This window comes from Ictidomys tridecemlineatus, chromosome 9 (assembly GCF_052094955.1).
Source record: "Ictidomys tridecemlineatus isolate mIctTri1 chromosome 9, mIctTri1.hap1, whole genome shotgun sequence".
In the NCBI taxonomy this organism is placed as follows: Eukaryota; Metazoa; Chordata; class Mammalia; order Rodentia; family Sciuridae; genus Ictidomys; species Ictidomys tridecemlineatus.
The window spans coordinates 30255552-30267661 of NC_135485.1; the positions used below are offsets into that span (position 1 = coordinate 30255552).

The following is a 12110-nucleotide window of genomic DNA, read 5'->3' on the forward strand; positions in this document are numbered from 1 at the left end:
ATATATTGAGATTCTGGGTTATTACAACTTTTTGTTTTTGACATTTAGTAAAAGCATTAAGAAAGGTGTTTGCATAGTAATTTCTTAACACTGGAACTCAAGAGATCTCTAAAAAAAAGAAAAGAGAAAAAAACCCAAAAAAACCAAACTTCCCTTCTTCCCCCTCCCCCCCTCGTGTGGGTGATTTTATCAGAAAATTTACCATCCCGAGTTCCCTGTTTACAGGTTTCTAGAAAAATCAATAGAATAGTGTTGGGGCACCAATTAGATCTAAATGAAGAAAAAAATTCACTTGCATTTTCCCCAAATTTACACTCAGTTTATAGCAAGTGTCCTAACAATATTGAAAGACCATGTCTTTTGGAAGTAAAGGAATACTTGGTCAAGAGTTTATTTCATTTCTCTATTCTGCGAAAAAAACATTTAAAGGTGGGATACAAAGTAACTGCAAAGAGATGGGACCGAGGAAGGAAAAAAACAAAACAAAACAAAACACCAAGCAAAACCACCACCAATCAGTATCACTAGTCAGAAAGCTAAGATGGGAATTTTTCATAACCTGGAATACTTCATATCAGAACACAGAACAAATAAACCGGGGAAGACAGAGTTCAGGGGGACACATGGAGCAGGCTTGGAGGTCAGGCTAATAATATAGAAATCGCAAAAGGGAAGAGAATACTCTTGCTTTTTCTTGGCATCTGAAGGAAAAACAAAAACCAAAAAACCTCAAGCTCTGCAGGGGGCAAAGGCCGGTGCCCACAGTTCCACATGCAAATGTGCCTGCACGTTCGTTTCCGCCAGCGAGTTCAGACCCACGTTGGCAGCGCGGGTCCAGGGAGCAGGCAGCCTCCGTCCGGCCGCGGTCTCCTTTGTCTCCGCGCTGGGCGCCGCGGCTGCGGCCCTCCTTTGCCCGGAGTGAGCAGCCCCTGCGAGCAGTGCGGGGCCCTCCGGCCCGCCCGCCGTCCCTCCCAACTTGGAGCCGGGACCCCACGCTGGCGGGCCCGCCCCAGCTGCTATTTCCTCCCTCAGCTCGGCCGGCTAGTACGACCTTGTGTTTGTTTTGATTTTCGGGCTTGGGAGAGAGAAACGAGGGCTGGAAACTGCCGTGGTTCAGCAACTGCTTATTTTGGCAGGAATTCCGGCCCCGGGTCGCTACATTCAACCGCGCGAAACGGCTCCAGCCTTCCCCCAGAACCTGATAAATGGACAGAAGCTTGCTCCTTCCGGTGCCCCTGAGTAGGAAGGGGAAAGCCACAGGCTGGAGCCAGCCCGCGGGGGCTGGGGGCCCCACGCCGTAGAACCGGCCAGGCCGGGGCTTGCTCTCCTGAGGGAGCGGGAGAGGTGGAGCGCCGGCGGGCTCGGGTCGCCCGGGCCGGCCCCACGGGGCGGGTCGACGCGCCCTGGCGGAGCCCCGGAACGAACCAGAGGTCGCGGCGGGGAGCCGGCGGGTGTGGGGGAGGCGGAGGGCGGCGATCCACCTGGGCGACGTGGCAGCCATTGCCTACTCCTAGAGACCCCTCCCCACGCGGCCGCCCACCCGCCCTCTCGCGGCTGGCTCCTGTGAGGCTGCTCTTCCCCGGTCGGACAGAGAGAGGCAGTGTCTCCCCGCTCCGCGCGCTCGTTGCGCGTCTCCCCCCCGCGGCCGCAGCTGCTCGCCAGCCCTGCGCGGCGCCGGAGAGCGCAGTGGCGGCGGCGGGAAAGGGCTGCGGACCCGCGGTGCCGCGTCGCACACTCGACGACGCGGCTCCGGCTTCGGTGCCCTCCGCCCGCTCCAGGAGCAGGTAAAGGCTTTGGGCGGGAGGTAGGCGGCGGGTCCGGGGAAGGGGCCGGGGAGGGAAAGGATCCCGGGGTGCCGAGCCGAAGCGGAGGGCCTGAGGCAGCGGCGGGTGGCGCTACGACTAAAAGCAAAGCTCCGAACGTGGGGGCCGACGCGGGCTGTCCGGCCCGCGGGCCCGGCCGCGGGACAGAAGGGAAGTGAGGCGTCGGCGAGAGGCGGGCCCTGGCACGCAGCCCGAGGCCGGGCGAAGGCGGGCGCCGCGGCTGCCTCCCGGCCTCCCAGTGCCTGGCGGGCCTCCAGGCCCCAGACACGCCCCTCTCGCCCCCCTGGTCACCCCCTCGGATTCCGCCGGGGCTTGACCTTGCACCCCTCCGCGCGCCTTCGGTGTTTCCCAGGCGGAGCCTTCTGGGAACTTGAGGCCACCTTCCCGAGCACGTAGTCCTAGCAGAGCTGTTTATTTACTCACTTCTCCAAATCCAAACACACAGCCACTCACTCTACACCTAAGGGTTTTGGATTCTGCAGGGAGACGTTCCCCTTCCCTAGTATTTGTGCGTCTTAGATTCACGTCCACTCCCCACCCCCACCGCAACTTTGGGACCATTCTCCAGCTCTTCTCTGTTCGGGACCCTCTCCCAGCTCTCGGTTTGGAAATCCGACTTCGATAGAGTGAGTCATCTCACCGGGGACACTGTTTATTCTCATTCGTTTTTGGTTACAAGAGTTTTTCCCTTAAGAGAGCTAGAGGAATGAAAAATTGTAGATGTCAGATCATGGTCAGTATTGGCTTTGAAGAATCTTCCCTTCGGCAACCCTCTTAGAACTAGTATCAGATCTTTGTAGCACCGACAGGTTTGTACACATTCTCGCCATGCAGTGGTTGTAATGTCTCCATAGCACAGTTCTGACTTGAAGGCAGGATTGGCTGGCTTTTCTACTCGACATCTTTAAGCCAATCAAGAAGCGCTGCTTGCCTGGAGACTGGTTAACTCAGAAAAGGTGGGGATTGGTTGAGCTCGGAGGAGAAAATCTAGAAGATGAACCTGGCCTCTTAGAAAACAATGACTGGTTTCCACTTGCCTTTTCTTTCTCTTAAAAAACAAAAACGGTTATCTTTTGTTGCCAATATCAACCTTTTCATCCCGTTTTTATTGTTTCCTGTGTTTTCTCTCAAACCATCTCTCTTTTGTAACTCACCCCTTTAACCTCAGTTTTCCCCAGAAGAATTCTTAACACGCTTCAAGAAATGTAAACGTGTATTTTGTGTTTTGGCAAGCGTGGTTCATTTTTTTTTTTTTTGCATCTTTCCTTTTTATAGGTCAGAATTAAATCAATTTTTGGTTCCTATGCCAGATCCTTTTAAAGTGCTATATGAGGATAGGGGCTATGCTGGAGGTGGTGGGAGAATAGGAAAGAAATGGCTGCTCTTCTGCAGGGAGGCTACAATTAAAGAAAAAATGATTAGCCTGTAGAACAACAACAACAACAATAATCATAACAACAACAACACCAAAATACCCAACTCTACAAATCATCATACAGTACTTGCGAGTATCAGTTAGTGCACCTGTTGATTTTAGTTGCTTTGAAGGGGAGAGAATGGGAGTACTGAACTGTACTGAAAAAAATGACTTGGGCTGGGATTGTGGCTCAGCGGTAGAGTGCTCGCCTAGCATGGGTAGGACCCGGGTTCGATCCTCAGCACCACATAAAAAATAAAGGCACTGCATTGTGTCCATCTACACCTAAAAAATAAATATTAAAAAAAAGAAAAAAATGACTTGAGTTATGGTAAAGGCATGTTTTTCTTCATTAAAGTGCATTAACGTAGGCACAGTGTCTTATAGAAGTTAAATAAGTATAAGTGCAGGAACATTTCTTTTAAAAATGCTAATTATTTTCCTTACAACACTTCTCTTTCAAGCCCAGCTTGGCCTGTAGGTAGATGCAATGTTTGAGACCCTGGGTAAACACCTGGTCCGGCCACACAGGGGGACCCTGTCTCAAAAACAAACAAACAAAGAAACCTTCCCTTCTTTATATGATTATTCATGATTATGTATATCTTTTGATATGCAGTTTATTAGTCAATGTGAATTTTAGAAAATAACTACCTAGCTTTGCCTTCCCTTGACACCTTCCCCAACCCAGGAACTGGGTGCTTTACCACTGAGCTACATTCCTTAACCTTTTTGTTTTTTATTTTGAAACTGGGTCTTGTTAGATTGGTTACTCTGGCCTCCAACATGAAATCCTCCTGCCTCAGCTTCCTGATTTGTGAGATTATGTGTCTGTGTGCCACTGCACCAGGCCTTCAGCTTTTTATATACAAAATAACATTAAGATTTGGGAAGAAACTGAGTTTGCTTTGTGAAACAGTAAATATCTATTATATGCCTTTAAAAGTAATTTACATTTGGAATTAAGAGATTGAAGCCCAATGCTCTACCCTTCCCCCACATTCTGGGGATTGAACCCAAGAGGCACTTTACCATTGAGCTACACCCCCAGCCTTTTTTTTTTTTTTTTTTTAACTTTTTTGTAGTTGTAGATGGACAGTATGCCTTTATTTATTTTTTTATGTGGTGCTGAGGATAGAACCCAGTGCCTCACACATACTAGGCAAATGCTCTTCCACTGAGCTATAGCCCCAGCCCAACCCCCAGCCATTTTTATTTTGAGACAAGGTCGGGCTAAGTATCCATTCTCCTGCCTCAGCCTCCCAAGTGGCTGGAGTTTAGAGGTGTGGGCTACTTGACCCATCTTAAATTAACTAGATTTTTATGACTACTAATCAATGGAATTACTGGATCAAAGAACCCACGTTGTTAACACTTGGCTGAGAACAGGTCCTGGGTGTACCAGTTTCACTAAACCTCACTAGACTAATGGTGGATCCTGTTTTTCTAAATGTATATAACCTTTTTCTAAATGTTTATAACCTTTGATCATCTATTGGATCAAGCTCTTTTTTCTTAAAACTGAGCAAGTCCCCAAAATATGGTTTTTAGTGTCTTTTTCTCTTGAAAATATTTTTCTTTAATTTTGCTGTTACTTTGTAGTTAGTTTTTCCTTCCCAGGGCCTTGTGCATTCTAGACAAGTGTTCTACCACTTAGCTCTTAGCTCTTCTAACGTTTATTCTCTTTCTTCTTTCACATTCCAATTGATCATTGAACCCCATTGTATTTTTCTTTTATAATAGTCACTTGAATTTGTTCCTTTTCTTAATCTCTACTGCTATCATCCTATTTCATGGTTGGTATCTTTCACCTGGGTTGCTGCAGTGGCCTCTTGACTGGTCCTCCCTGCTTCTCGTCTTGCAATCAATTTTTTTCCCCTTCACTGTAGCTAGAGTCATCTCTTTTAACACACTCTACTTAAAATCTTTTTTTTTTTGGATTTTCATTGCTTTCAATGAAAGCAATGATAAAGTCTGAACTTGATTTGGCTTTCAGAACCCTCATGATTTGGCTTTTAGTTACAGTCTTCATTTTCTTGTCACTTTCTCCCTTTGCCCTCAATATGCTAGTCCTATTCAGTTACTTGCATTTCTCCCTTAAGATACTGAGTTCATTAAATATATGGGCCTTAGTACAGAAGCTTGTCTGCCTGAATACCTACCTAGATCTCTCCTTACCTCCTCTTTTGCTTTGTTAACTCATACTTGTCTTTCAGGTTGTAGTTCTGGGCAATACCTCCATGAAAAAATCTTCTTTGATATATATCTGGATTATTACATGAGCCTCTAGTTTATTTTCCTAGGACTCTGTTCTCCTATCACATTGAGATTGATTATTTTTACTGGTTAGGTTATAACAAAGGAGGGAGGTAAATTGAGATAGGATTTCACTAAGTTGCTTAGGCTGGCCTTGAACTTGCAATCCTCATGCCTCAGCCACCCATATCTCTGGTATTACAGATGTGTGCCACTGTCCCTGGCTTCCATTCTAATTTTTTTTTCTTTTGGTATGGGGAATTGAACCCAGGGGCATTTAACTGCCCAGTCCCAACCCCCCTCTTTTAAGTTTTGAGACAAAGTTTTGCTAAGTTGCTTAGGGCCTCACAAAATTGCCCTGGCTTTGAACTTGCAATCCTTCTACTTCCTCCTCTGTGTTGTTAGGATTATAGGCGTGCACCAACATGCCTGGCTTTCCATTGCAATTCTTTTTTTTTGTTACTGGGGACTGAACTCAGGAGCACGTGACCACTGAGCCACATCCCCAGCCGTGTTTGGTATTTTATTTAGAGACAGGGTCTCACTGAGTTGCTTAGCACCTTGCTTTTGCTGAGGTTGCTTTGAACTCATGATCCTCCTGCCTCAGCCTCCGAGCCTCTGAGATTATAGGTGTGCACCACCAAGCCCAGCTCCATTGTAATTCTTTTTTTGTAAGTTTTTAAAAAATTTTTTAAGATATTGGTGGACCTTTATTTTTTATTCATTTATTTATATATGGTACTGAGACTCAAACCCAGTGACTTACATGTGCTAGGCAATGCTCTACAATGAGCTACAGCCCCAGTCCTCTAATTCATAATTACTCTTCTGATCATGAATTTTATCTTTGTAGGTACTTAATTTGTAGGAAGAAGATGCTCTGTTTTATGGACCTGAGTATTCCGGGGACTGAAATGGTAAATACAATATTTTAGAGAACTAAATTGGCATTTTGGTTTGTGTTAGCATATTATAATTGTTTGTTGAACTCATTTGTTAAATAAGACACATATCTGTAAGATGCTTAGGCTAGTAGTCTAAACAAATAAATATAAAGGTGCTAAGGTAAAGGTATGCATAGAGTACAGTAGGAGCTTAAAGTTCTTAGTCAGATTTTGGGAGAGTAGAAAACTTTCCTGAAGTAAAGTTAATTGAGCCAGGAGTACAACTTTGGTTGCATGAGGGATAGGGACTTCTGGACAGAGCATTTGCGAGGCAGAGATATCATACTGGCCTACTTGATGAGGGAAGCAAATAATTAGGTGTAGGTGAAATAGAGAGTACCTGGGGAAATGGGGAAAAGCTCCCTAGGTAGGGGGCATGTTGAATAGGGAGAATGGATGGATATGATATTTGCATTCTTATTGAGGAATACCAAGTAACGGAGTAAATTTTGCATATCATTTCCAGAGCTATCAAGATCTAGTAAAGTTACTTGTTAGGGGATCCAAAGTTGGTAATTAATTGTGTAGTTGCAATGAAATAAAATTTATTTTTCATTTTTCAGGATTTCTGTTGTGATTTTCTTTTCTGTTTCTAACTCTACTTCTCTGAAGTGAACATTCTCTTTCCCTGCTAAACCACCACCTCTTTTTCTTTGTAGTTAACTCTTTACATTTTAATCTTTTTTTGTGTGCGTGCATGTGGTGTAGTACTGGGGATTAAACCCAGGGGCACTCTACCAGTGAGCTAGTGAGCTACACCTCAGCCTTTTTTATTTTCTGTTTTGAGACAGGGTCTCACTAAATTGCTTAGGGCCTCAGTAAGCTGCTGAGGCTGGCTTTCAATTTGCAATGAGCTCCTTCCTGCCTAGGCTCCTGAGTTGCTGGGATTACAGGTGTGTGCCACCCCCATCTGGCTTATTTTAACCATTTAAAAATGTGCAGTACAGTCTTGCTAACTATATGCACATTTTCATCTTAAAAAACTGAAACTCTGTATTCATTGAACAGCTTCTCTTTCTCCCTCCCTCTGACCCTTGGCAACCATATTCTATTTTCTGTTATCATTCTAGTAAAATTATCAATAATTCCTTCATATATACTAATCATACCATATTCATATTTCCCCAATTGTTCCAAAAATTGCTGCTTTTTTGTTTTGTTTTTTTTAAATACCAGGTTTCAATCAACTGCTACCAGTTGCATTTGGTTGTTCGAATTGTCCTTCTTACTCTCCCACCCACTCCTCTACCTTCCTTTCTTCCTCTGTGATACTGATCTGATAACTCTGTTGAGACCATATTACATTTGTGTTGCTAGATTGTTTCCTCATGATGCAATGTGACTGCTTTCTCTGTTCCCTGTAATTCTTAAAAACTGGGAGTTAGATATAAAGGTTTTCACTTATTTGTGAAACTACAAACAAGTAGATTTAGGTAACATGTTTTGGAGAAGAGTATTTCATTTAGTAATACTGTGTACTTAATAGCCTTTCATATTAAGAGGCATGTAATATCTTGTTGTACTATTACAATGGTATCTGGTCATCAGGGTCAGGTGGTGACATTGATTTTTCATTGTCAAGTTATATTTCTCTTTTTGCATTGAGCAGGTAATCTGTTGTATGCTAATTTGGCACCAGATTAATTCTTTCTTTTTTTTTTTTTTTTTTTTTTGCTGTGCTGGTGATTAAGCTCAGGGCTTCATGTATACAGGCAAATGCTTTGCAACTGAGCTGCATCCCCTGCTCATCAGATTAATTTCTATTAGCTTTTCACCTAATAATGATTTTAACATTCATTGATGATTTTTTTTTGAGGTTCTGTTTTCACTTATTTGTGAAACTACAAACAAGTGATTAAAAAAAAACAAAAAACCTGGCATACAGATTTTGTTTTTTGTCTTGTTCTCATTGTTTTCATTCTCCTCTTTAACAGATGAAAAGATAACAGGTTAGACCAGTCATAGAACTAGGGGACAGACCAGCCCTGAGTAACTGAAGTGAGTAGAAGGAGGAGCCAGAGGAGAGGCCTAGGAGCTTGGCTGATGGCCAGACACACTAACAGTTCTAACATAATACAATAAAACAGGGACTTCTTTATTCTCTTTTTATTGATGATTCTTGATCAGTGATTATGTGATCATCAGAATGATGGGTTACAAAATGGTGATTTGTTTTGGATTTTGTTGTTCTTTTAACAACGTTGCATTAGGCTAGCCTCTATAAAGGTTTCCCTCATCAACCAGGTCTACTTTATTACTTTGAAATATCATTCTTCATAAAAAGGCAGAAAAAATGCCTGATTCTTTCTTTTTATATAACCATTTTCGGAGTCTAATAGACCCTTCCATTGGTGGTGAATGAAGTCTTTCTTTTTATGGTTTTCTCTTTGGAATGTCATGTATATTTACATTATAAACATTCTCTTGGATTTGATTTCATTTAAGGTTATAATTTGATATGAGTTTGCTTTTAATGTATAATATTTTATTTTATAGTAAGAAGACTTTATGTTGGATAACAGGAAGAGGTGTAGAGTTTGCAGGTATCAACTGTGGTCTTACTAAGCATGTCAATAGCATCAATGCCAGATAGACGGTAAGTATTATTAAAATTGTAGGGTATTTTACATGTAGATTTTCAAGCTTTCATTTATGTAGTTGAATGATTAAAAGAACAATGTCTCATGAGAAGGAAAATAATCATGGATTTGTTTTATTAGAATTCCTAAAGGAGCTAGTAGTTGTATAAAACATCTTAGAGAATCTAAATGTGGTCCCAGTTTTTCTATTTATTGAGTATTTTAGTTTATCTATCTCTAAAATGCCACTCTTGCTTATTTATATTTTATATATTGTTAGCCATCCATAATTATTTGTGGCTTATTTTATGCATGGAACTATTCTAAGTGCTAGTTTGGAGTATATGTTATGATCTGTGTTTTCAAGGAATATAGCTAGTTGGGAAGACAGACATATATGGATGAAATTGTAAGTTGATTCCAGTGTAGACATCCTGGGAGGTCACTCTCTCCAAGCCCTGTCTAAGTGGTGTAGGGGAGCATGGGTCTCTGCCACAGGATGTATAGTCTCTTTCCACAATGTCGGAGGTGAAGCTGGGCTTGCATCTTCCTATAACATCTCAGATTCCTTTGTGACTGAGGAGACAAACCATGTAGAAAACATGTTAGTGAAAAAAAAATGTCAGTAAAGCTAATAATGGAAGGCTCTAAAATCATTAAGCAAGACTAGTGTTACAATAATTGGTAAAAAATTATAGAAAATATTGAAGGGTTATAGAGAAATCCATCTTCCTGACTTTCTTCAAACGAAAACCATATTATTCAGCAACTGGTTTTTACCTTTAGCAACATGTCTCAGAGCTCTGCTGGTTTCTACACACCTCTGTGTTTTTTTTTTAACTGCTGCATAATTTTTAAAAGGATGTTTTTGCTATAATTTTACCATACTCATTTCCATCAGTGTTTAGGATGTTTTCAATTATCAGTTATAAGAAATAATTCTTATGACATATAAATATCTTTAAAGGTGATTGTTTACATTTTTTTGGTAAATATTGTCTTTGTAGTGACATGCCTTTTGTTCCTTCATTTTGGTATCTGCTTTACCCTTATCATACAGTACACTTGAAATCATCTTTTAGGTAACCTAACCCTTAGTAAAGATGGATTGTGCTGGTTCTTGGTAGCCTTTGTTTTTGAGGGAGATTTCTGATCTGTCTGGAATCATGATGTGTTTGGATCCTATATATACTTTATAGGGGAATATTTTTGATGGTATTCTTGTATTTTGATGATTTTTAAAAAGCTAATTTATTATTCATATTTGGTTGTTAGTATCAATTTTCTTAAGCCTGTTCTTCCTAAATGTCTGATGATGAGTATTAAATAGAAGTTTTTTTTTTTTGGTATATGTGTGGGTGGTTCTGGGGGTTGAGCCCAAGGCCTCGTGCATCCTTGGCAAATGTTCTGTGTCTCCAGCCACCAGAACATCTTTCTTGTTATAGAAATATATTATTTTTTGCATATTATTTCACAATGACAACGGTAAGTTTATTTAAAGTTTCTGGTCCTGACAGTATATACATGTAACAACAGATTTATTCATAAAATTTTATGGGAAATTTTTTGTGTTGATGATGAGATTTTTAGTTGGAGTTTTTTTTTTAAAGTGGTATTATTCGTACGTCCACTTTAATGGCAGTATTGACCATTCCCATACCACTATAGAGTTTATGTTCACTCTAGTGTAGTTGGGCATCTTTTTTTTTTTTTCTTTTTTCTTTTTGGTGATGGGGATTAAATCCAAGGGCACTTTACCACAGCCCTTTTTCTTCCTTTTTATTTTGAAATAGGGTCTTGCTAAATTGCTGAGACTGGCCTCAAACTTATGATCCTCTTGTCTTAGCCTCCCAACGTGTTAGGATTATAGGCTTGCACCACTACACTGAACCCTAGTCATTTTTATATTTGAGACAGGGTCTTGCTTAGGTGCTCAGGTGCCCAGGCTGGCTTCAAACCCACTGTCTTCCTGCCTTAGCCTCTCAAACAGCTGAGATTACAGATGTACAACACTGCACCCAGCATATTTGGACAAACTTTGCAAGAACTTGTCTAAAAATTTTAAAAGGACTGGAAGGGTAGCTTGGTGATAGAGTACTTGTTTAACGTATACAAGCCCCTAGGTTTAATCCCTTGTACTACAAACAAACAAACAAAACTAGAATTGATAAGACCTCTGCTTACTGTGCTGGAATGCTATGATGATTATCAGGGAGTAAATATTTATCAGTTATTATCTCTATCAGTTTAAAATTGAATATTACAGGTAGAAGGGTTTGGAGAATGTGTATATATTGAATTTATATTCATAGTATTGTTATTAATAATTATCTGCTTTTAGGTTCTTTATATGAGCCATTTTCTAATATGAGTATATTTCTAAAATATATCAAACCTTACTCATTCTTATATTACATATCCTTTTAGGATACTCAATTAAGGTCAGGTTTATATGTGAAGAAACTGTATATGCTTTTTTAAACTTTTGTCTTAATATTAGACTCTCCTGGAAAAGTGATGATATGTAAGATCAGATTGTATAAGAGTTAAACATGAACATTACTTATAGTGGAATAAGTGGGACTTAAATAAATTGGATATATAGAGTAAAAATGGTGTTTGGGAGGTAGTGCCAGCTTTGTATGTTTTATATATCATATTTTTTTCTCTATATAAAACATTAGTTGGATACTCAGATTACCTATGTATTTAGATTTTTTTTTTTTAATACCAACAGACAAAATGAAAGAAAAGAGTGTTAGGAGATATATAATTTGTACACTGGTGAAAGTAAGCATAAAGGAAAGTCCAAAACTCATCTTTAGTTTATGATAGTGATTATTTTTTCCGTGATATGAAAAACGTATATGTTATAGATTACTTGAAAAATCCAAAAGTAGTATGTAAAAAATAAAATCACCTATAATTTTTTTGGGGGGTCCATTCTTGTGTAATTCAGTCCCATTTGGGTGTCTGTGAAGGTTGTATTCTAACATTGCCTTTAATAAAGTTTCCATTAAATATTGTCAAAAAACAGTCTTTTTTTGTTTCTGTTTTTTAGATGGCGTTTTTCTGTATTGCCCAGGCTGTC

General features: G+C 40.7%; 1 protein-coding gene and 1 non-coding gene across 10 annotated transcripts in view; both read left to right on the forward strand.

Annotated features, from left to right (window-relative positions):
* Nucleotides 1–828: 828 nt before the first annotated feature.
* The window catches only part of N4bp2 (NEDD4 binding protein 2), a 75805-nt gene continuing 64523 nt past the window's right edge, over nt 829–12110 (forward strand). For 7 of the 9 annotated variants that reach the window (XR_013425764.1, XM_078021208.1, XM_078021209.1 and 4 more), the window contains exons 1-3: nt 1648–1784; nt 6350–6413; nt 8937–9036. The gene's annotated coding sequence lies outside the window, so the exon portion shown is untranslated. Of the gene's footprint in view, nt 1045–1647; nt 1785–2207; nt 2450–6349; nt 6414–8936; nt 9037–12110 lie in introns of those variants that run through there. The other 2 variants (XM_078021214.1, XM_040292530.2) reach the window with 2 other exon arrangements.
* On the forward strand, nt 9440–9625 carry LOC120892470 (small nucleolar RNA SNORA73 family). The gene has a single exon (XR_005737188.1). It is a non-coding gene; the product is annotated as a small nucleolar RNA SNORA73 family (small nucleolar RNA).